The sequence below is a fragment of the Bufo gargarizans genome, chromosome 2 (genome assembly GCF_014858855.1).
Source record: "Bufo gargarizans isolate SCDJY-AF-19 chromosome 2, ASM1485885v1, whole genome shotgun sequence".
Taxonomy (NCBI): Eukaryota; Metazoa; Chordata; class Amphibia; order Anura; family Bufonidae; genus Bufo; species Bufo gargarizans.
The window spans coordinates 94293442-94315787 of record NC_058081.1 but is presented as its reverse complement, the minus strand read 5'-3'; positions in this window follow the sequence as shown (position 1 = coordinate 94315787).

Genomic DNA, 22346 nt, shown 5'->3' with positions numbered 1-22346 from the left:
CTGATGAGGATTCAAATGTACTTTTATTTTTTGTTGAAAAGGGTATTAGAGCCCTTATTTCCACCAGAGGACACAGAACAAGTACTTAAGGTGATCAGAGCTACTTTAGACATTGAGGAAGTCAGAGAGTGGCTTGAAGATGGGTTGAAGATTTCATGTTTGCAGAACTAGGGGTGCTAAAATGCAGGGTGTTTCTAATGCACAAAGCTATTTAAGATTTGATTAAAAATGAATGGAAACACCCAGAGTCATAAGTACGTAGGGCTATAAAGCGTAAATACTGACACTTCCACATGGGATACATCACCAAAATTAGATGTCTCTGTCCAAGTTTTCACAAAAAAATACTCCTCCCGATTTCAGCATATGTTTGGCATTTCGAAAGTCCGCTATATACAATCGCGCACCTGTGTAGAGCAACCTCTATGTGCACAGGAGTGACTTGTTGAATTAGACTTTCTCCACTTGCAGCTTATGCATCAGACACCCAGGCGTTACTCAAGTAGCCTTTTAATCCGGAGATTGTATTACAAGATGTTGCAAGGTAATCCAGATGGTAATTATGCCAACAATAAACTCCTAGTTCAGAAGATGGATGCTGCTACTCGGAAAGCTGAGCAACAATGAGCAAGGCATCACTGGGAAAACAGGGAGTGGCTAGGCTAAACTAACTATAACCTGAAAACAAGGGGTGGGGGAGAGGGTAGCATACCAATACACAATTCAAGATACTGGAACAGAACAATAGGAGACTGTTAAAAGGGGTGTGTGGCCTAACCAGATCGGAGCGTGGCTTAGCTGGACCTATAAATTGATATTTTTTTTTTCAATCTGTCAGCTGAGAGTGGGAGGGGCGTGGCCTAACTGGATCAGGGGCGTGTCCTTTTGAACAGCTCACTCTGCAGCACTGTTCTGTGTAAGCTGCAGGGAGAAAAGCCTTCCCTTCCACCCCTGCAGCTGACAGAAGTTGATTTTTACTTTCATTTTTTTTCAATCCCCATCGTCTGAGGAGTGGGAGGGGGCATGGCCTAATCGGATCAGGGGTGTGGCTTAGCGGGAGCTGGGGGCATTTTTTAAGGGGGGACACATTGTGGCAGGGGGCGTGTCTGGGCTTTTTCCTGCAAGAGTGACGCCCCTCTGGGCACATTACTGGCTCATTTGCATACCAAATAAACTGGATTTTCAGAGGATAAAAACATTTATTGCTGGAACAAAGACACATCTTTAAATAAGGTACTAAGTGCTATTAGGCCATGGTTTTACTTCAAAAGCGATTTATCCAGGTGACAGATTTCCTTTTATCTTCACTGCTGTAGGTGAGCTTTAATGGCTGGGTAGTTATGGAAACCTGGAGTGAAACTGTATGTGGAGGCTAACTGCCTGCAAGCTTCTATTGGCTGATAAGGGTCATGTGACCAAACTTCTATCTCGGGAACGGTACGTCCTAGAGGGCTGAGACCTGGTCTAAAACCTTCCCGGTACCTGTGTGCCAAAATGATTAAAACTGGCTATTTTATTCAGTTTGGCTGCCAATAAAGCTGTGATCTCTTATCAGTGTTCCCTATTATCGCACTGTATATTGGATCTATATTAGAGCTTATTTCTGCCTTGACTGTATATGCGGCGCACCTGCACTTCGCACCCAGGGGCAGACTGAGAACTTAAAGTGGCCCTGGAAAAAATACAGTGGCCCCATTTTTGTAGGCAGGTCCGAATTAACAGACTGTGGGGCAACATAAGTAGGCGGGGTCAACAATACGATGCAAAATCCCAGCAGAACCAAAACCACAGTGTAGCACAATATACTGCCCCAACAGTTGGCCATCACTAGCGACCATTTTCTGTCCTCCTCTAGTTGTCTATTGAGCAGTGGGCTTAGGAGGTGAGGTGCAGGCCACAGCGGCTTAATTCAGGAGGACATATGCTGTCACTGGACAGGTACATGAGTACCTGATTCTCAGTGTTAATTACTGCTGAGAGCTCATTATGTATCTGGCCAGCGGCTGAGAGGAGGACTTGGGTGCCCACCTGGGGCATCGGCCCAGCAGGAGATTTCCCTGTAGGGTAGCCTGTGCACATGCAATGAGCAGGATACGGACACCAAATTATGCAGTGACTGGGTCAGGTGTAGATGATAGTCTGTTTTGTAGTTTGTTCATGGTGCCAATTGCAGCGTGCGCAGGGTACTATCACAGGGCCCGGTTAGGAATGCCAGAGTGGAGTAATTGCCTATAAGGTCTCTGTTTGGTGGTGATGATGGTGTCAACGGTGTGTCCTACCTGGGTACTGCTGGACTCCTGGCTCACTTGCAATAAATTGAGTGTAGTGATAGTAGGAGTAATAGAGGAATTTTGCAGCAGAAATTGATGTCCAGACCTTTAGGTGAAACCCAAACTTGTCTTTACTTAAGATAACTTTCATCCAAGCAATGTACAGCTTTGGCCTTTGGTCCCAGCAAGTTTTGGCAACGGTTGGCAGGAATAAATCTTCTGCTCTATCAATCTGGAGCTTGCTGGAAAGAATGTCTGTCTGTTTAGTAGCTCTAAAACTGTGGCAGGAATTTAGCTTCTGCACTTCTGTTTATAGCTTCTGCTTTATGGGGACAGACTAGCTGAGGAGGAATATGGCTTCCCCTGGGTCTCTGGATTTTACACAGAGGCTCACAGGGAATGCTGTCGTCCTTGAACTCTGGAGATTGTCTGCTGTCTTGTCATCCAGCTGAGGCTGCAGAGCTCAGGCTGGGGGTTGTAATCAATGTCTCAGCCGAGACACGATCCTGGCTTGCTTCCCTATATCGGGGAGCTCCTAACTCTCTCTCTCACTCACTCACTCACTCAGCTCACTCACACACTCACTCTCTCACTCACTCACTCACACGCCTCTCTCTCCACACTCTCTCTCTCGTGAACACCTCTCTCTCTCTTCATCTCACATCTCTCACCTCCGCACAGCTCTCTCTCACACATCCTCTCCCTCATCATCTCTCTCCACACTCTCTACTCTCTCACTCTCGCACTCTCTCACTCTGCATCACTCTCATTCTCTCTCTACTCTCTCAGCTCTCTCTCGTCTCTCTCACACTCTCTCTCTCTCTCTCTCACACTCTCTCTCACACTCTCTCTCACACTCTCTCTCACACTCTCTCACACTCTCTCTCTCTCACTCTCTCACTCTCTCACTCTCTCACTCTCTCACTCTCTCACTCTTCTCTCTCTCTCTCTCTCTCTCTCTCTCTCTCTCTCTCTCACTCTCTCTCTCACTACTTTCTAACTTCCCTTCTCTCCCAAGCTGCAGGATGTGTTAACAGTCCACACCTCCACAGAGGGGAAGCTAAGCTACAATAATCCATTCCAGCCTAGATATGCTAAACTGTAACTAGCTCCTTACCAGTTCATTGATGCCACCTGCTGGTGGACATGGAAAATTACAAGGAAATTCACATTTAACATAGTGTTACGTGCACAGTTGTGAAGACATGAGCAAAATCAGATGACTATATAAAAGCTCTTAAAAGACAGTAGCAGAGTGTAGTAACACAACTCTGCTTTTCCCTCTCAATGTAGCCATTCAGGTGGAATCTCTTGCTATCCTGACATGTTCCCTAACCATTCAGCAAGTTTTGGTAGTGAGTGGTGTGTAAGCAGATAACCATTGAGCGGAGATACGAGCGTTTGGGTCCATTCACTTCGACAATTTTTTCTGGATTTTGTGGACCCATTAATTTTCAATGTATGCTATGTGCTGTCCGCATTTCCGGATCCACACTTCCAAATCTGCAATTCTGTTCCCGAAAAAAAAATAGTACAGTTGCGGACAAGAAAAGGCATTTTCTATTATAGTGCCGGCGATGTGCGGTCTGGTGTCAGTGTTTTGCGGATCCGCAATTTGCGTATCGCAAAACGCCTACGGACTTCTGAATGGACCCTTAAGCAAGTAAATCCCCGATATTTGTTCTACACGGGTGCGCTACAACTTGGACCCTCACTCCGAGTAGCGCTGTCCAGTGTGCATGCACTGGGACTTAGATTTTCTTTTCAGCATTATCGGGGGCGAACTGGGACCTTAAAGTGGTCCTGGAAAAAATACAAAGTGGCCCTGTTTTGTAGTCAGGTCCAAATAGATGGAAGGCAGGGGCAGCAATAACATATTGTGGAACATCATACCACCACACCAGAGCCTACTGCCCCAGTAGCACAAAATACAGTTGCAAGAAAAAGTATGTGAACCCTTTGGAATTATATGGATTTCTGCACAAATTGGTCATAAAATGTGAGCTGATCTTCATCTAAGTCACAACAATAGACAATCACAGTCTGCTTAAACTAATAACACACAAATAAAGGTTACCATGTTTTTATTGAACACACCATGTAAACATTCACAGTGCAGGTGGAAAAAGTATGTGAACCCCTAGACTAATGACATCTCCAAGAGCTAATTGGAGTGAGGTGTCAGTCAACTGGAGTCCAATCAATGAGATGAGTTTGGAGGTGTTGGTTACAGCTGTCCGTCCTGTAAAGATGACTGCAAGAGCACAGCGCAGACTGCTCAATGAGGTGAAGAAGAATCCTAGAGTGTCAGCTAAAGACTTACAAAAGTCTCTGGCATATGCTAACATCCCTGTTAGCGAATCTACAATACGTAAAACACTAAACAAGAATGGATTTCATGGGAGGATACCACAGAGTAAGCCACTGCTGTCCAAAAAAAACATTGCTGCACGTTTACAGTTTGCACAAGAGCACCTGGATTTTCCACAGCAGTCCTGGCAAAAGTCTGTGGACAGATGAAAAAAAAGTTGTTAGGAAGAAACACACAACACTATGTGTGGAGAAAAAGGTACAGCACACCAACATTAAAACCTTATTCCAACTGGTTTGGGGCTACCTTGCTGCGTCAGGGCCTGGATGGATTGCTATCATCGAAGGAAAAATGAATTCCCAAGTTTATCAAGACCTTTTACAGGAGAACTTAGGCCATCTGTCTACCAGCTGAAGCTCAATAGAAGATGGGTGTTGCAACAGGACAACGACCCAAAGCATAGAAGTAAATCAACAACAGAATGGCTTAAACAGAAGAAAATACGCCTTCTGGAGTGGCCCAGTCAGAGTCCTGATCTCAACCCGATTTTGAGATGCTGTGGCATGACCTCAAGAAAGCGATTTACACCAGACATCCCAAGAATATTGCTGAACTGAAACAGTTCTGTAAAGAGGAATGGGCAAGAATTACTCCTGACCGTTGTGCACGTCTGATCTGCAACTACAGGAAACGTTTGGTTGAAGTTATTGCTGCCAAAGGAGGGTCAACCAGTTATTAAATCCAAGGGTTCACATACTTTTTTCCACCTGCACTGTGAATGTTTACATGGTGTGTTCAATAAAAACAAGGTAACATTTAATTATTTGTGTGTTAATAGTTTAAGCAGACTGTGATTGTCTATTGTTGTGATTTAGATGATCAGATCACATTTTATGACCAATTTGTGCATAAATCCATATCATTCCAAAGGGCTTGGGCCAAACACATAGTGATATGCTCGACCGAGCACCCGACTATAATGAAAGTCAATGGGAGAACCTGAGCATTAAACCAGGTACCCACTGCTCTGAAGAGGGGAGGGGGCCTGGTTCATAAGAAAATGTCAAATTGTTGGTAACTCCACCAAAATGGTTCTGTAACAGCATGGGGAGGATGTATGGATGCATCTTGGACTCGCTGGTCGCTGCTGGGATCTATGTTGTCCGAATAGTACACCACTTTTACATAATGACAATATTGCGCACAAAACCAAGGGGGGAAAAAATCTATTTTGGAAGAAAAATTTGATAGAAAACATTCTTTCCTGAATATTTGCTTGTATATAAAATGCAAGTGCTGCCAAAAATTACAAGGAAGAGGCACTCCGATACGCCCTTGGTTACACATATAGGAGGGCATCATACACACCCTTTAAAAATGATTGGTGGCCCTCAAAAACATTAGGTCAAGGGCCTGCTGATCTGACCATCTAAAACATTATGGGCAGTGGCCTGCTGCCACTTTGGTGACTCTAGTTAACCTGGGGTGGATGGCATGTCCCCGTGACTGCGAGGATCCATTCAGATGTTTGGCCTATTAACTTTTGATGTAATTGTCAGCTCAAAACCATTTGTAAACTACGGGTAAAGGGGAATCGGTGTTTTGATTCTGGAGAGGGAGCCTGAGAAACGACTACCACATCCAAGGAAGGCAAGCGGGTGGCGCGCAAACCACACACTCCCAACTTGTGGAGGTAGTGACGATAAATAACAATACAGGACTCGTAAGATGCCCTGTTATTGGAATGAGTAATAAAAAATTACAGGGAATCTCACTGCAGTATTTTGGATAAGGAAACATTATACAGGAGAGGCCCTGCTGCCGCTTTGACTCAAGATAACTTCTGCCTCATCGCACATCCTCTTGACGTCCACGATTCATTTGGATATCTTCTCTATCAACTTTTGATGTAAGTCAGCTCAAAACCATTGTAACTACGGGTAACGAGTGTTTGATTCCGAAGAGGGAGCCTGAGCTACGGCTACCACATCCAAGCAAGGCTGCATGTGCGCAAATTACCTATTAGGTATAATTAGCTGAGGGCCTGCAGGTGAGCTGGCCCTTTAAAATATTTGAGTTGCGGGCCTGCTGGTGAGCTGAGGTGGAACCGACAAACCCAACTGAACCATGCAGCGCGGGACACAGGCTGGAAGAGGCCTGCATCACATAACTGAAAGCAGCATGGAGGTAATTATGCGAGTTTATTGCTTTCATTATTTTTAGAATAGTATGGCAAGAACTGGGATGGGGGACCCTATATACTGGCACATTATGGGGGGGGCACTATGGAGAAATGGGGGAGAAGAGCACTATGAGGGCATTTATATAGGGACATTTAATACTGGCACCTATTTTGGTGCCACTATGGGGAAGGGAGGAGAGAAGATTTGGGGCAGATCTATGTGGGGCAGTCTATAGGGGAATTTTATAATGGCACATTATGGAGGGCACTATGGGGGCATCGTCTGGGGGCACTATATAGGAGTATTTTATACTGGCACAAATTATAAGGGCACTATATGCACAAGCTCAACTTTTGGCACTAAGTGTTTTTTGTAGTGGCACACAGTACGGGTCATTGGAACACATGAGGGCACTTTGGGGACATTGGCTCTACTGGGAACACTAAAGTTTTTTGGTTTTTTTTCTGCCACACAACGGGGCATTTTTTGTACTAGCGCACATAAGGGGGCGTTGTTTTTTTACGGTCACACATAAATTATTACTATCGGGGCATTATGGTGGGCTTGATTACAACTGGGGTACTATAGGAGCTATTTTCACATCTGCGTTAGAACAGCCTGCCGGAATTCACTGGATCCGGCACTGCTTGATGCAGACAGAATGCCCCCCAGCCCCATTAACTATAATGGGGTACAGCAGAGATCCGGCCACAATCTGGCATAAATGCTGAGAATCAGTGGGACACAAACCGCTGCATGTTGTGGTTTGTGTCCAGCCGATTCCTTTGATTTTCTGCTGGATTAAGTGGCCGGATTGTACTGCCACAGGTGTGAAAGTGGCCTTACCCTGTATGCCATTTCTTTTTCATCCACTTTGTGTTGTCGTAAGCCGAGGTCTATGTGGTGCAGATGTAGTCTGGTGCAGCCAGTTTAAGAAAGTGTGCAAATGTGGAGAACAATAGTCCGTCTAATTATAGGGGCACGCAATCTATGGAGGCATACAATTCTTTAATATTTTACCGAGACACAAATACACAGATGCCATGGGCCAAAGGTGACAGTGGTGGTTCTCCCTTGTGGTGTAATCTTTCCCTGATACAGAGCTGGTCGGTGGCTGTTTGTAGCAGAATCTCTAGGCTGAGGCTTCTCTTGTAGTCTAAGGCTCCGCATATCTTCCTCCTCTTACTGTGGCCAGTATTCTACATAAAACGGTCATGGCACCTGGCTTCTCAGCTGTACGCCAATAGAATCAATCTCCAGCACCCGCAGGCCCCTTATTTGCTGCAGAATTTACAATCAACCTAGTGATGAGCGGCAGGCAATATATTCAAATTCATGATATTTTACGAATATTCTGTAGAATATTTGTCATATATTCTCGAATTTCAAGAATTCAAGATTATTTTCTTGAATTTAAAAAAAATCAGCAATGTAAAAATCGCGTAATGCGAAGTACAGGCGTGGGTCACTGTGGCTACATTTTTCAAGCTGCTAGAAGTTTCATGAGTTTCTCCTGAGACTGGCGAAAATGGTTGGCACGACAGAACGGTAGAATAGCTTTATATGCAGATAGTCAAGTGCTCCAGTATATTCGCGATTTCGCTAATCGGCAGTGATTAGAATATTTTTTCACACTACGTGCAACTTCACATTTTAGCAGGTCTGACTACAGATTACTGATTGGTGCACTAAGTATTGTGAACTTGACATTGCTTCCTTCTCATTGGCCCACAAGCAAGAAGCAGATAGGAATAGTGTTCAGATGGAAAAAAAATCAGAATATTCAATATAACTAATATATATAGCACTATGTTCTAAATATTCTCAAAGTGGCGATATTTGCCATAAAAATTTGCTATTCGAATATTTGTGCTCAACACTACTCATCACACACCATAACTGTCACACTCTGCATAAGATAATCCTTTAATAGTTCCACCATGGGGAAATTCAGTGTTAAAGCAGCACAGAGGATACAAAAATTCCAAAAAAAAGGCATACAGTGACAGATTACATGTAAAGAATATAAAAAATAAGGGCTATAGATATCACAGCTTTAAGCTTATAGAATTCAGTCTCTGGAAGGCATGATATCCACAGGAACCCGTAGGCGATGAGTGAGGTCTATCTCCGCTTGGGTCAGTGTTGATTGTACAGCCTAACAGCAACAGGGAGGAATGACTTCCGATAGCGCTCCTTCTCACACTTGGCTTGGAGCAGTCGGTCACTGATGGTACTGGCCAATGCTATCACAGTCTCATGCATGGGATGGGAGTTATTCTCCAGCATTTATATCAATTTTATATAATTTTGGATAGTGTTCTTCACTCACCTACCACTTGCACTGGTTCTAGGGAGCTCCCCAGGACAGAGTTGGCCTGTCTAATCAGTTTGTCAAGTCTTTCTCTCCCTGGTTAAGATGCTGCTACCCCAGCAGGCCACTCCCAAAGAAGATGGCTGATGCCACCACAGAGTTGAAAAGGCCCTAACAAGTGCCCTCTGCACTCTAAAAGCTCCCAGCCTCCTAGGCAGGTAAAGCTTGCTGTGGCCCTTTTTCTGTATAGTGCATCTATGTTATCTGCCCAGTCCAGCTTATTATTGAGGAGTACACTATCACAATGTCCATACCCTGGATGTCCACTGGTTTAGGAGTCTTTCTTGCCACTGGAGTGAAAGCCTTCACCACCGTGGCCCATGTGAGAAATGAGACGTCCCTATTGGAGATGAGCGAATCGAAGTTGACGAAGTGGAATTCGATGTGAATTTCAGAAAAATTCGTTTAGCACCAAATACGAATTTCCTCACGCTTCGTGGCAACGAATTGCATTTTTTTTCCTAAAATGGCTGCTGCACATGTTAGGACATGGAGCAAGGAACTCTGAGAAATAGGGATCACCACAATGCCATGCATGCAGCCAATCTGCAGCCAGCCCTGTGATGTCGCAGCCTAATAAATGGCCTCAGCCCTCTTGGATTCAGCCATTTTCCAGTGTACTTAGTGCAGGGAGAGAAGTCGCCAAGCTCTAGGGACAGTACTAGAATAGACTTTAAAACTTTTATTTTGCTGAATAGAAGTTCGGGAAAAGGATGGGGAGGAATCATTCCATAGTATTGAAGCAGAACAGGGTTCAGTAGGGGAGGCTACAGCCTGGGTAATAGGAATAATCCTATTACACTGCTGCACTTACTGGGGATCCAAATTATACAGCTCTGTAATTCCAGCAAACCGTTCTTGTTATTGGAGTGCAAGTGCTGTTTGATACAGCCATTAACAGGGTTTATTACAAGGAAATATTTCTATGTCTTATTTGCCGTTCAGCGGTGCAGTTATATGTTCTAAAGCATTTTTTGGCTTGTATTAGTGGGGGGGGAAGCTTATTAGCCATTGTGTGGTGAAGTGAGAAAATTTTTGACGTGTATTGGTGGCAAAAAAAATATACCGTATTTGCGGTAAACCGGAAAGCAGCGCTATCCTGTTTACTACCTTTACAATCAAGCTCCGGTAACAGGCAGAGCGGGCGGCGGCTCACTCACTAACGTCACGCGCCTGCTTCATTCATAAAGTGGGAGGAGCAGGCGTATGACGTGAGTGACGTTACGCTGCCGACTGCTCTGCCGTTACCAATGCTTGATTTTAAGGTAGTAAACAGGATAGCGCTGTTTTAAAGTTAAAAACTCGAGGTTAAGGATTACTGTTTAAATATGCATACTGCTGTGAGTGGCGGGGCCCGGTGTAAGAGTACAGTGACTGCATCGGGCCCTGCCACGAGTTGCCGGCTTCCAGCCCCTCCTCCCTCCCTGCTGATACATCGCTGCGCTGTGCAGCATCGCAGCCGGCGATGTATCAGCGTTAGCGATGTGTAAATGGCAGCATTCGCCCCATAAGATGCGCTGCCATTTTCCCCCCACTTATGGGGTGAAAAATACGGTATTTGCTGTTCAGTGGTGGTTATGTTCTAAAACCTTCTTTTGGCATGTATTAGTGGGGAAAAACAAAACAAACAAAAAAACTTTTATAGGCTGTTGTGTGGTGAAAAAATTAGACTTTTTTTTTTTTTTTTTTGGGTGTTTTCAATTTACTTTTGATTTATTTGATCTAACAGTATGTCGGACAGAAGTGTCAGGCCCTGGCTTTCTCCGCGACAACCTAAAAAACGGAAACCATGGTGTCGGTAATGCTTCTAGGAGGGCTGAGCCATGCGCCCTGGATGGAACACGTGTTCAATCTGGTTGTCAAGCGGTTCCTGAAGTCTTCCACCCATCTGCAAGACATCCTAAAAATGGCCACTTCAGCCACTCTAACACACTCCTTGAGCTGCAGCAGCGGAACTGCATCCCCCAACATAGGCTGATATGTGACTTTCCACCCTCCATATGTCGGACCGACTATACTAACAGAGGCCATAAATTTATTTCTTGATGATCCAAGCGGACAGGGGTACTCCCCTGTGTAACTTAAATGTCAGCCAGTGGCAGCTCATGCGTGAAACCTGCCGTTTGCTCAGGCCCTTTGAGGAGGCCTTGTTTTAGTCGCCAGGACTATGGGATGAATGTCAATCCACTGCTTCATGTCCTGGAAAAGATGCTGGTAAATCTGGGTGGTCAGGGGACTGGAGACATGGTGCCTAGATCTCACAGCCACATGAGCCCTGTGGGGGCTGAACTGGAGGAGAAGGACGACATTGGAGCACAAGCAATGTGTAGCGAAATGGGTGGTTTTTCTACACAAGTGACAGGAGAGGAGGTGCAGGAGCAGCTAGAGGAGCTACAGGGCGATGAGGAAGACGAGGCAGAAGACCCAGACACACTGTGGCAGTATGCAGTGGAGATGAAGGCAGGGAGTCCCTGAGTCACTTGCACAAATGGCCCGATGCATGCTCGGCTTGCGTAGTGACAGCTGAATTGTCACCATTCGGCAGAGGGATGACGTCTGGCACTCCACCTTGTTGGGCCCTCGCTACTGGTCCAAAATGGGGCTATTATTATTATTTACACCCGCTAAGGAGGGGGGTTCAAACTGAACTACTATAGACATCCTATGTAGTCAGTTGGCCGCTGCCTATCTGCGCTATCGTCCATCCTCTCGCAGGTCTGACCAGGGGGGGCCCTCTGCGCTCACGTTCCTCTGCCATGGCTGTTGTGGCAGGGTGGGGGGTAAGGAGCAGTTCCAGCTCCATCAGCAGCAGCCTGAGTCTAAAGTCGCTGATGAGCAGCTTTCTTAACCCGCATAGTGAAGAAACTACTCACCAGCAGCAGCAGCTAGACCTGGAGCAGGAACCGAATCAGCAGGTGGTGGCATACTTGGACAACACCCTGGCACCCTACATTAAAGATCTGCTGGACTACTGGACAGCCAAACTGGATTTGTGGCCGCAACTGGCCGAGTTTGCCCTGGAAAAGCTGTCCTGCCGGCCAGTAGTGTGGCATCAGAGAGGGTGTTTAGTCCACCCAAAATGTGGAGAGACTGACCTTTGTCAAGATTAATCAGGCATGGATCAGCCAGGATTTCCACCCACCAATGCCTGATGCATCAGACTAGATCCTCCATGGTGCCACACCAACACTTTGACAAAAGAGACCGGCTTCTTCTTGCTACCTGCCTCAGCTACTATTCTCATGCTGCCCCCCACCTGATTCCACACATCTGATGCCAAGTGCTCCTTCTTTCACCCACCATCTTGAGCTGGTACTGGTATTGCCACCCACCACCCCACTCTGTCACCGGGTCACTCTGTGGTCTCCTGATGCTGCTGCCACCTCCACACTTCATTGTGCCACTCTGTGGACTTCTCATGCTGTTCCCACCCTCCTCACTTCATGACTGGGCTGCTATTTTGCCTTTTGGCCTGGCTGACATAATTTATTTAAATCTTCTGATCTATCAGAAGGAAGGAAAAATGACTCTCAACGGATCCTGTCTATGTAACAGCTGTAAGGCCTGCATGACATGGTCCCTATTTTGCATCAGAATTGGCTTATGCCTTGGTAGCCAAAAGCAGGAGTGGATACAAAACATAGAACATAGAATGTGTCGGCAGATAAGAACCATTTGGCCCATCTAGTCTGCCCAATATATATTATTTTTTTTTTTTTTGCTCAAAAAAAAAAAAAGTAACTGATCTGATCACCTAAAAGTAGAAAATATTTTTTTTTTCAAAGCAAAGCGTTGGGATAACAACTAGTTTTTCTTTGCACTAGGGTTTACTCACAAAGTGCCCATAAAAAACTTCCACGGTCTAGAGTAGACATTGAAAAATAAAGCAATGCTAAACAACAATGTAGAAATGGAAATTCATAGAGCATGATGACCCTTTATGTGTACGGAGTAGTGTAAAAAACACATTTGCGCATGTGTGTATTTTATTCTAGCTCACCAGGAATTACTGGTCATCGTCATACATACAAACAAAAATATTACACCCCACGATGATATCATTAATAACAATCAGGGTAAAATCTCTGGTTTCCAGAATGATAGCTGTGGTGTCCTCCTGCCTGATGGTAATATCGATCCTGTCTGTATTGGTTGTGGTTACTACCCCAGCTTCTACCACCTCGCTGTTGTTTATAGCTGTTATTGGACCAGTCACGTCTTCCTTCCCAGCTTCTCTGGTGTCTGTTCTCTATACCTGTCCTGATTCCTCTGGTTGCCTCCCCTCCAGTCTTCAACAATAGGTGGCTGGCTTTCTGGCATTTTCAAATATTCCTGATACTCGGCATCCTGTGCTGTGAAGCGGTGAGAAAACATGTTCTCATACGTCTGCTTTGTATCAGAGGTGTCCGTCATTCTGCGATGTAAGGAGTACCGGGCGGCTTCCCCTCAAAACACAGACGACATGCAAATATTCCATTCAAGTGTCATCTCTGTTTTGGATCCACTCTTGTGTTTTGTTTTTTTTTTTTTTGTGTTTTGTTTTTTGGGCTTTAGCAATACTGATGGATTACTGACCAAATGCTGACTGAGTGAAGGCAGATGCCCAACAGACAGGATCTGTTTTTTTGGGTTATTGTTCTGACGGATCATGGGAAGGGCAAAGTAATCAGTAACGTCAACACAAACTTACTACTGACGCCCTCTCCACTCTTAGGGGGGGGGCTCTACTTGTATAAGTGTTTAATAGAACAAGTTCTGTAGACTTCTATGTGGAATGAGCTGACGATGGTATAAAAGGAGTGTGCTGCTTCTTGGCGCTAACATTGACCTGTAAGGCTGAGTTCACATGTGAGTTATTTGGTCAGTTTTGGCCCTGTGACTGCCCTAATAAGTGAAGTGTGCAGTGATTCTAAGAGCGACACCTGTCATCTGCATGTCATACTGACTATTGTTTCACTAACACAGCAGACTCCTTATGTGTGTTACTGCAAGGCAGGGTTCTAAACCACTATAAAGGTTCTCCGCAGCCTGGAAATGGCGGTTTTTTTTTTTTTAACGCAATTCTCCACTAATAAATTCGGATCAAACCAAATTTTATTCGAACCAGCCGAATTGAATTTGAGAAATCCGCTCATCTCTAGTCCCTATGCCTACACTTTGCCTTACTTCAGGGCTAAGTGCAGCGTCCCACTACGTGTGTGGGGGCACTGCTTAAAAGCACTTTTTACCTTGTCAACAGTACTATGTTGTAATGTATGATTTTGTATTTGTGTATCTGCAAAATCCCTGTTAACAGGCAGATTAGGTGTAATTTATACATCCCACCACTAGATGGGGATAAAGTTCAGGTCTTATATATACCTAGGTCAGGCCTAGTTAGAGGTCTCTCTGAGGAGATCAGACCAGAGTTGAGACCAGAGATGGGAGTGGAGTTGGAAAAATTTAGTTAGAGAAGAGAGCAGATCTGAGGAGTTCAGATCAGATTAGTGGGAGAAAATGTAGGGTGAAGGCTCCACTCACTAATCTGTGTCATGGAGTTAACTTCACTAGGAGGTGATACTTAGACGTGAGGCGCAGAAGTGTTTTCCTTCTGTGGCCGGACTATATACTTGCATCCCTGACCTGTAGGAGAAGAGTTTGCCTCCCTGGAATAGAAACAAGCTTTCCTAAGAAATCATCGGTGATAAGAGCCATTATTGAGGGCCACAGACTCCTTTGCATGGTGGAGGTTTTATAGCTTCTGGCAGTCACACCATATTTCTGAGAGACAGTTGAGTTTTCCTGTCTAAATATTTAGCTTGTAGAGGAAAAGACAAGGAATAGGATCCCCCACATCAAAAGGAACCAGGTACACCTAACCCACAGCTCCAAACTAAAACCTGAACAGCCTAGAAACAGTGGATTTGCAGAATCGACTCTGTACCATCAAGCAACTGCATTTTTGTACTGCTGCAACCAAAGACCTCAAAAGTAAAAGTTGCATTTCACCACTGTCTACCTCATTATTACCACTATTGGTTGTACCACTATTAACAGTACTGGCGTCACGACAAATACCATCAAGGGACTCAGCCGCAACCAGCACCCCTAACATCAAGGGCACCTCAACCACCTGGCTGATGCTTTCCTACCACAGAGCGTGCCCCGGAGGATTTCGTGCTGTCCACCTCAACACTGTGCTGCCAGCCCAGGGAGGCTATCTGCTAACCGTGAGTAAACTGATGAACTGTGTTTTATATTTTGGCCCCTTATCGGTCCACCGTGCATCTCACGTGTTGCCCCAGCGCTACTGGCTGCACAAGTACTGTGATTCCCTACCAGTTGTGGCACTTGGGGCTGTACCTCCTCAGCGCCATACTGGAAAGGCCATAGCCTAATACACAGTAATGTAGGAGAACCACCATGCTTTTCCATGTACAACACAATTTAAAGGCACAATATTAAACTTATTTTTATTAAATACAAAAACGAACATCTAGCAACAGTCTTAATGATAGCCAGAGGAGTGTTCTCCACATCTTACACAGTTGAAATTGCACTGACCTGTCATTGTTTCAGAAGAGAATATTTATGCTGATCTAACCATTCAACATGGGCGGTTCACTGGTACTGAAGTACGGCTGCACAGGTTGTCTAACAGTGTCTTCCATGGATGTACTGCTCTTGCGCCAGGGTGAGCTGCTGCTGCCTTGGTCCCAAGGTAAGAGCTGCTCAATTTTTTATTTTTCTGCTTCACATTTGGATGTATTTTTAATTTTTTTTTTTTTTCAATGTATGTACCCCCTTTCTCTAAACTGTAGACAGTGGTTTCTTAGTAACATGATTTGCAGCTTTTTCTATCTAACCTTTGAGTAAGGAACTGCTTTGTGTATTGTATTGTTTTTTATTTCTTTCATTTTTTAAATTGCAGGACATTTCGAATGTTTCCGATTAGTCAGTAGTTTTCCATAGTTGTGATCTCATGTTACAGTGGGATCACAATACAGTATGTGCTTGTAATGTGCTCACCTCCTCAATTAGGGAAATCACATGAGTCATCTCACCCTTTGCAATTCTGCACACAGTAGGCCTCTTGCAAATCTGAAAATCTGGAACTTGTCCGGCATCCTATGCAGATATTTTCCTGAGAACCTCAATAGCCTTGTACAATGTGTTGTACTGTAAGCCCTGCAGCAGAGATTAATAGGAAGCCTATCAAAATCCCAGAGACTGCAATAGTATTGTATTGCAGTCTGCAATTCCTGCTGTCCTGCCTACCTGCTGATGGCTGACAGTCTTCTACCTGGTTTTCTCTTTCTCCCTAGGAGAGAACTGACAATCATCAGCAGATGGGCGGGAGAGCAGGGGATTATGAATAACCATGACTTTTCTCAGATATGACTCTTTTCAAGGCCTGGGCTGCAATGGTTATGATGCTGGTTCTCGGCAACCACTTACTTTTAGCTGATGAGTGACACACCGCTGAAATTGGCATTTTTGTCACTATTTTATGCTGCCCTCAGTGAGGTCAGCATCAAGCTTATGACCAGTTCCCTCTAAGTGTTTATTAACCCTAAGGTTTTCTGAAACACGTCTGTAGTATGCACTGCATACTTGAATCTTGAAGCTACACGACTTTCTTCTGCCTTTGTACTGTGCCGACATGGAAGTCCATATTCTTATGAATGTCCCGGACACACTGGTTCGTACAGACCGGGTGAGGACTTGACAGCAGGGAGATCTATTTGCGGTTGGTTGAAGTCCAATGGTTACAGGCCTGAAAAGTTGTTGTGACTTGTTCACAACAGAACCAGGTGAGTGTTTTGTACAGCACACCTAACACCTTCAATATCTAGCGGTAATACACTAGAGGCGCTGTTTGTTCATTTTATCATTTGATGCACGGCAGTTGTGTGATTTTTGGAACATCTCATATTTGCTGCTCAACTGTATTTATGGACATAGCTGTAATTCCTTATAACAGGCTGTTCAAGAGGAGTGTGTCATTACATCCATTTGGTACCACTTGTATATATGACCGAGATATGCTAATTAGAGAGTTGGTTAGTGAGTGGAGAGGTATGTAGAGAAAACGATTCAAGCCTAGTCCACAATGTAGCTGCCATGTTAGCCTCTTGGCTCTGGCCAGGTCAAGGGAGCACTAAGAATGAGAACAGCATTAAAGCCGCACAGACCAGTGAGTCTACGTCTGGATATGGAGAAAGTCTAGTGGAGGTTGGAGCTAAATTAGCCAATGGACTTCACAAGCACCAGTGACCAGGAGAAACCTAAAAGTACCTGGACACAGATGGATGATTAATGCTAAAAATTATCCTTTACCACATGCCTCTATGGACATAGTGGACCTATATTCTTCAGTGAGCATCCTATCCAAAGAATGGAGCAGAAGATGCCTGCCGTTAGGGAGACGGCCCTTTGGATTGCTACTGACCAGTAAGTTATTATATTCAGTACCTGAGTGCTAGAGTGTGGAGAAAGCATAGACCGATAAAAAGAGAAGGAAACGCCTCAAATTAGGATTACCAAGCCTGTTACAAGGAATACAGCTGAACCAGTATTTGGATTATTGCTTTGCCATATATATGACCTGTACTGACTACCTGAAGATAAAGTCTTGATCAAGTAAAGTTTAACTGTTTTACTAGAACTGACTCCTCATCTCTTCCACTACCAATCTTTGCACCTAACAGTGCTGGCATCACGAAACAACCAGGGTCTCAGCATCCAAAGCACTACCTGAACTACCATCTGGCTGGTGATCCCTGTACTAGAGTGCCCCGGAGGATTTAGTGCTGTCTTCCCAATCGCTGCACGCCAGCCCAGGGAGGCTCTGCTAACCGTGAGTACCAATAACTACTCCCATCGGCCCACCATACCTCACCCTTTGCCCTTGCGGACCCGGTCGCTGCATGTAGTCAACTGTCTCTGGCAGTACCATGGAGTTGAGAACGGGGCCTATGTCCGACACTCCATTCATGATCAGTCGGACCCCTGCTGATCAGACATTTGTACCCTATCCTGTGGACAGGGGTTAAGTTGTGGTAATGGGACAACACCTTTTAATATTGGTCACCTGAAAACAGGTGAAGGTTCTGCAAGGCAGATGCAGAACATCTGAATAGGCAGTGTCGGACTGGGGTGTTTAGGGCCCACCAGTAAAATTTATTTTGGGGGCCCACCGTACAGATACATTCAAATATTACTTGCTCACACAGCAGCAAGTTGTTACCAGATGACTGAATATGGGGTCCCTGCAGCAAGTTTGAGAAGGTAGGTCCTGGGGAAAAGAGGACACTGTCAGCTTTCCCCTATACCAGGGATGCTCAACTTGCAGCCCTCCAGCTGTCGTAAAACTACAACTCCCACCATGCCCTGCTGTAGGCTGTCCAGGAATGATGGGGGTTGTAGTTTTGCAACAGCTGCAGGGCCGCAGGTTGCTCATGCCTGCTCTATACCTAGAAGTAATCAGCTCTGATTGTGTCTATATAATAATAAATTGGGGAGTTTCTTTAATAATCTATCAAGCGTTTTATATGGACATAGGCTGGTTGAGGTGCTGTACATTGAATATCTACTGTGTTATGTGCCACTTGTACAGAGGGTGGGAGACCATGGCCCACCAAGGGATTCACCTGTACCCCTGTGGGCCAGTCCGAGCCTGTGAATAGGTGTAGTACTGTCAGGATCCTTCAGAATGTTCTCTCCCTGATTACTCTTACAATTCTTTGCGAACAGGATCCCCACAACACCTTTGCCGGGTGCTCTTCCATGCCCCTTTATTATAAAAATTCTAAACTATAGAGACTGGAACACGGTCTTGACCTTAGTCAGGAATCAGGAAAAAGGGGAAAATTAATGACGGCGACATTTTCCTTCCTTCTACCATGACTTCACCTCTGAAGTACAAAAAAAAAGGCAACAGTTCACCCAAGTCCAGCCATGGCTCCGTGAATTAGGCATCCAGGGTGCTATGCTGTACCTGACAAGAGGACAAGGCCTGGTTCTTTCAAACCATAGAGGTTTTCTATTGGCTGGATGTTCATTATTCATATAGACCAAGAGAGGCATTTGGACTTTTCACCCTTGAGATGGCAATTAATAGTAATCCACATTATTACTTTCACACTAGCGTTATTCTTTTCCGGTATTGAAATCCGGTAAAGGGTATCAATACCAGAAAAACACATCAGTTTTGTCCCAATGCATTCTGAATGGAAAGCAACCCATTTAGTATGCATCAGGATGTTTTCTGTTCCATCCCTTGTACGGTATTTGACCGGACAAAATACCGCAGCATGCAGGATCTGGCATTAATTTCCATTGAAATGTATTAATGCCTGATCCGGTACCAAGTGTTCCAGTCCAGAAATTTCCCCATTGCCAGATCCAGTTCTCCAGTCTGCACATGCGCATTTTTTTCTAGCTTTGAAAAAATTAAATGCCGGATCCGTAATTCCAGATGATACCGGAGAGACGGATCCGGTATTTCAATGCAAAAGTCTAACGGATCCGGAAAAAAAGGATTTGCATACGGATTTCCGGATTTGGCAGGCAGATATACCCCCATTGTCTTATTGGTGTGGGCCCCACCACCGGGACCCACACCTATATCGAGAACGAACCCCCGAAAGTATTGGATGGCACACTGCGCATGCGCAGCCACTCTCCATTCATTTTCTATGGGTCCTCCAAAAATAGCTGTGCACTGGCTTGGCAATTTCTGTCTGGCCCATAGGAGTGAATAGGAGCAGTGGCTGGTCATGCATGGTGCGCTCCCATTAACTTCTGTGGGTAGCGCGCTTGGTGATGGCCAGACTGGAGTCCCCCAGCCGCCACCTTGCAACAAAGGCTCCGTTCAGGATATAACCGCACCTATAAGACAATGGGGGCATAGCCTAGCGATATGCCCCCATTGTCTGTGAAGAAACAACCCCTTTAAGTCTCCGTCCAGCCCCATGAAATATAATTGGGAGATGCAGCAGCAACCTGGCAAATATGCAGAGAATCGCAGCAGTTTTCTTCCGGCTAATTCTCAGCATGTTTGCTGTGTTGCTGCCGGATCTCTGCCTCTACCAATTGTAGTTCATGGGGCCGGACAGAGACTTTAGAGCTTTCAGGAATGCAGGGAGATTTGGCAGGCTGATCCCTAGCAGTAGTGTGAAACTAGCCATAACTGGCTTGATATTTGTGCCCAGTTTATACATGTCTAGGGCCCAATACTCCGCTAAGGAACTGTCTAATTCTCTTGACAATATTGACTTGCCCACTTTGCCACAGGTGTGTGGCATACCAAACCACAGGGCAAAATTACATGAGGCTCACGGTGGGCCGATGGGTAGAATAGTTCATGTACTCGCGGTTAGCAGATGCCTCCACGGGCTGGCGTACAGTGGATGGAAAGACGGCACGAAATCCTCCGGGGCACTCTCTGTTACAGGGAACACCAGACAGATGGAAGTTGAGGTGCCCTTGATGGTGGTGGTGTTTAGGGTGCTTGTGGCAGCTGGGCCCCTGGTTTGTGATGCCAGAACCGTTGGGTGCAAATGTTGAGTCGTTTTGTTGTTAACCAGTTGAACATTTACTAAATCAATTGTCTCTGTACAGTTCATCAATGGAAAGCTTTTTGCATAGCATAAGTAATAATTTTACTGGTAATTCCTATTATCAGGTAGTGGTAGTTGTCAATGGAGGGATTCTTCTAAAGGCTCATGCACACGACCGTTGTTGTGTTCCGTTCTGCAAAATGCAGTTCCGTTCCGTGATCCGTTTCAGTTTTTGTTTCCGTGTGTCTTCCTTTATTTTTGGAGGACCACCAGACATAAAGGAAGTTAAAGAAAAAAGTCTGACAGGTTTGCCATGCAAATGATAGGAATAAAACGGACGCGGATGACAATCTTGTGTTTCTCTGTTTTTTAGCGGTCCTATTGACTTAAATGGGTCTGCAAACAGTTTTCCGCGGACAAGAATAGGACAGGTTATATTTTTTTGATGGACTGGAACCACGGATCACTGACACGGATGGCAAACTGTGCACTATCTGCATTTTCAACGGCTCCATAGAAATGAATGGGTCCGCATCTGAAACGCTAAAATTGGCGGGACGGACGCGGAGACAAACACGGTCGTGTGCATGAGGCCTAATGCTGATACTTTACAGGCAAGGATCCTGGTGGTAATTCCCAAAAAAATTCACTCTTGGCACTAAAGATGCTGAATAAAATAAATAAATAATAAAAAAAAAATATATATATATATATATATATATATATATATATATATATTCGAAAAATCAGTAATGCAACTTAAAATGTGAAACTAACATATGATAGACTCATTACATGCAAAGCGAGATATTTCAAGCCTTTATTTGTTATAATTTGGATGATTATGGCTTACAGCTTATGAAACCCCAAAGTCACAATTCTGAGGTCCCCTTTGCTCAGGGGCTATGGATTAATTAGCTGACTAGAGTGATTTGCTTCATTATTTGGCAGGATACTCCCTATAAATAGGCTTTTCCACTATGACCCGGAAGGCTTGTGTAGTGGATAAGGACAATTACGGCCTTAATCATCCAGTTGTGTCCAGGCACTCGGAAAGCTACTCCTGGTCACTTGTGCTTATGAGGTCCATAAGATAAGCTTAGCGGTTACCCTGGTTAGGCTCTCTGCATCTTGGTGTATAGACTCACTGTCTGGGGCTTGGTTTCTGTAGTTTTCTTCTCCAGGCTTGATCAGGGCCCAGAGTTAATGAACACAGCTACATGGTGACTTCAGCCTGTGTGTCTCCTCCATGAACTTGCTTCTCTCCTCACACTTCTGCTTTGACTAACTCTAGGCTAGACACTCCCCACTATGCCAGCACCACCTATGGGCGAATGGATGTAAATGAAATTGCCAGCCAGAGAATACCATACTATAGAATACTATAGATTGCAATTCAATACATACAGTTGTGTTCAAAATAATAGCAGTGCGTTTAAAAAAGTGAATAAAGCTCAAAATACTTCTAATAGCTTTAATTTCCATACACACAAATGCATTGGGAACACTACACATTCTATGCCAAATCAGAACATGAAGAAAAATATATCATATTCGTGTTCTTCCTCTTAAATTTTTTTTTTTTTTGAAGAAAAGTGAATATTAGACTGTTCAAAAACATAGCAGTGTTTGTATTTCTCTTTACAAACTCAAACATTCACTATA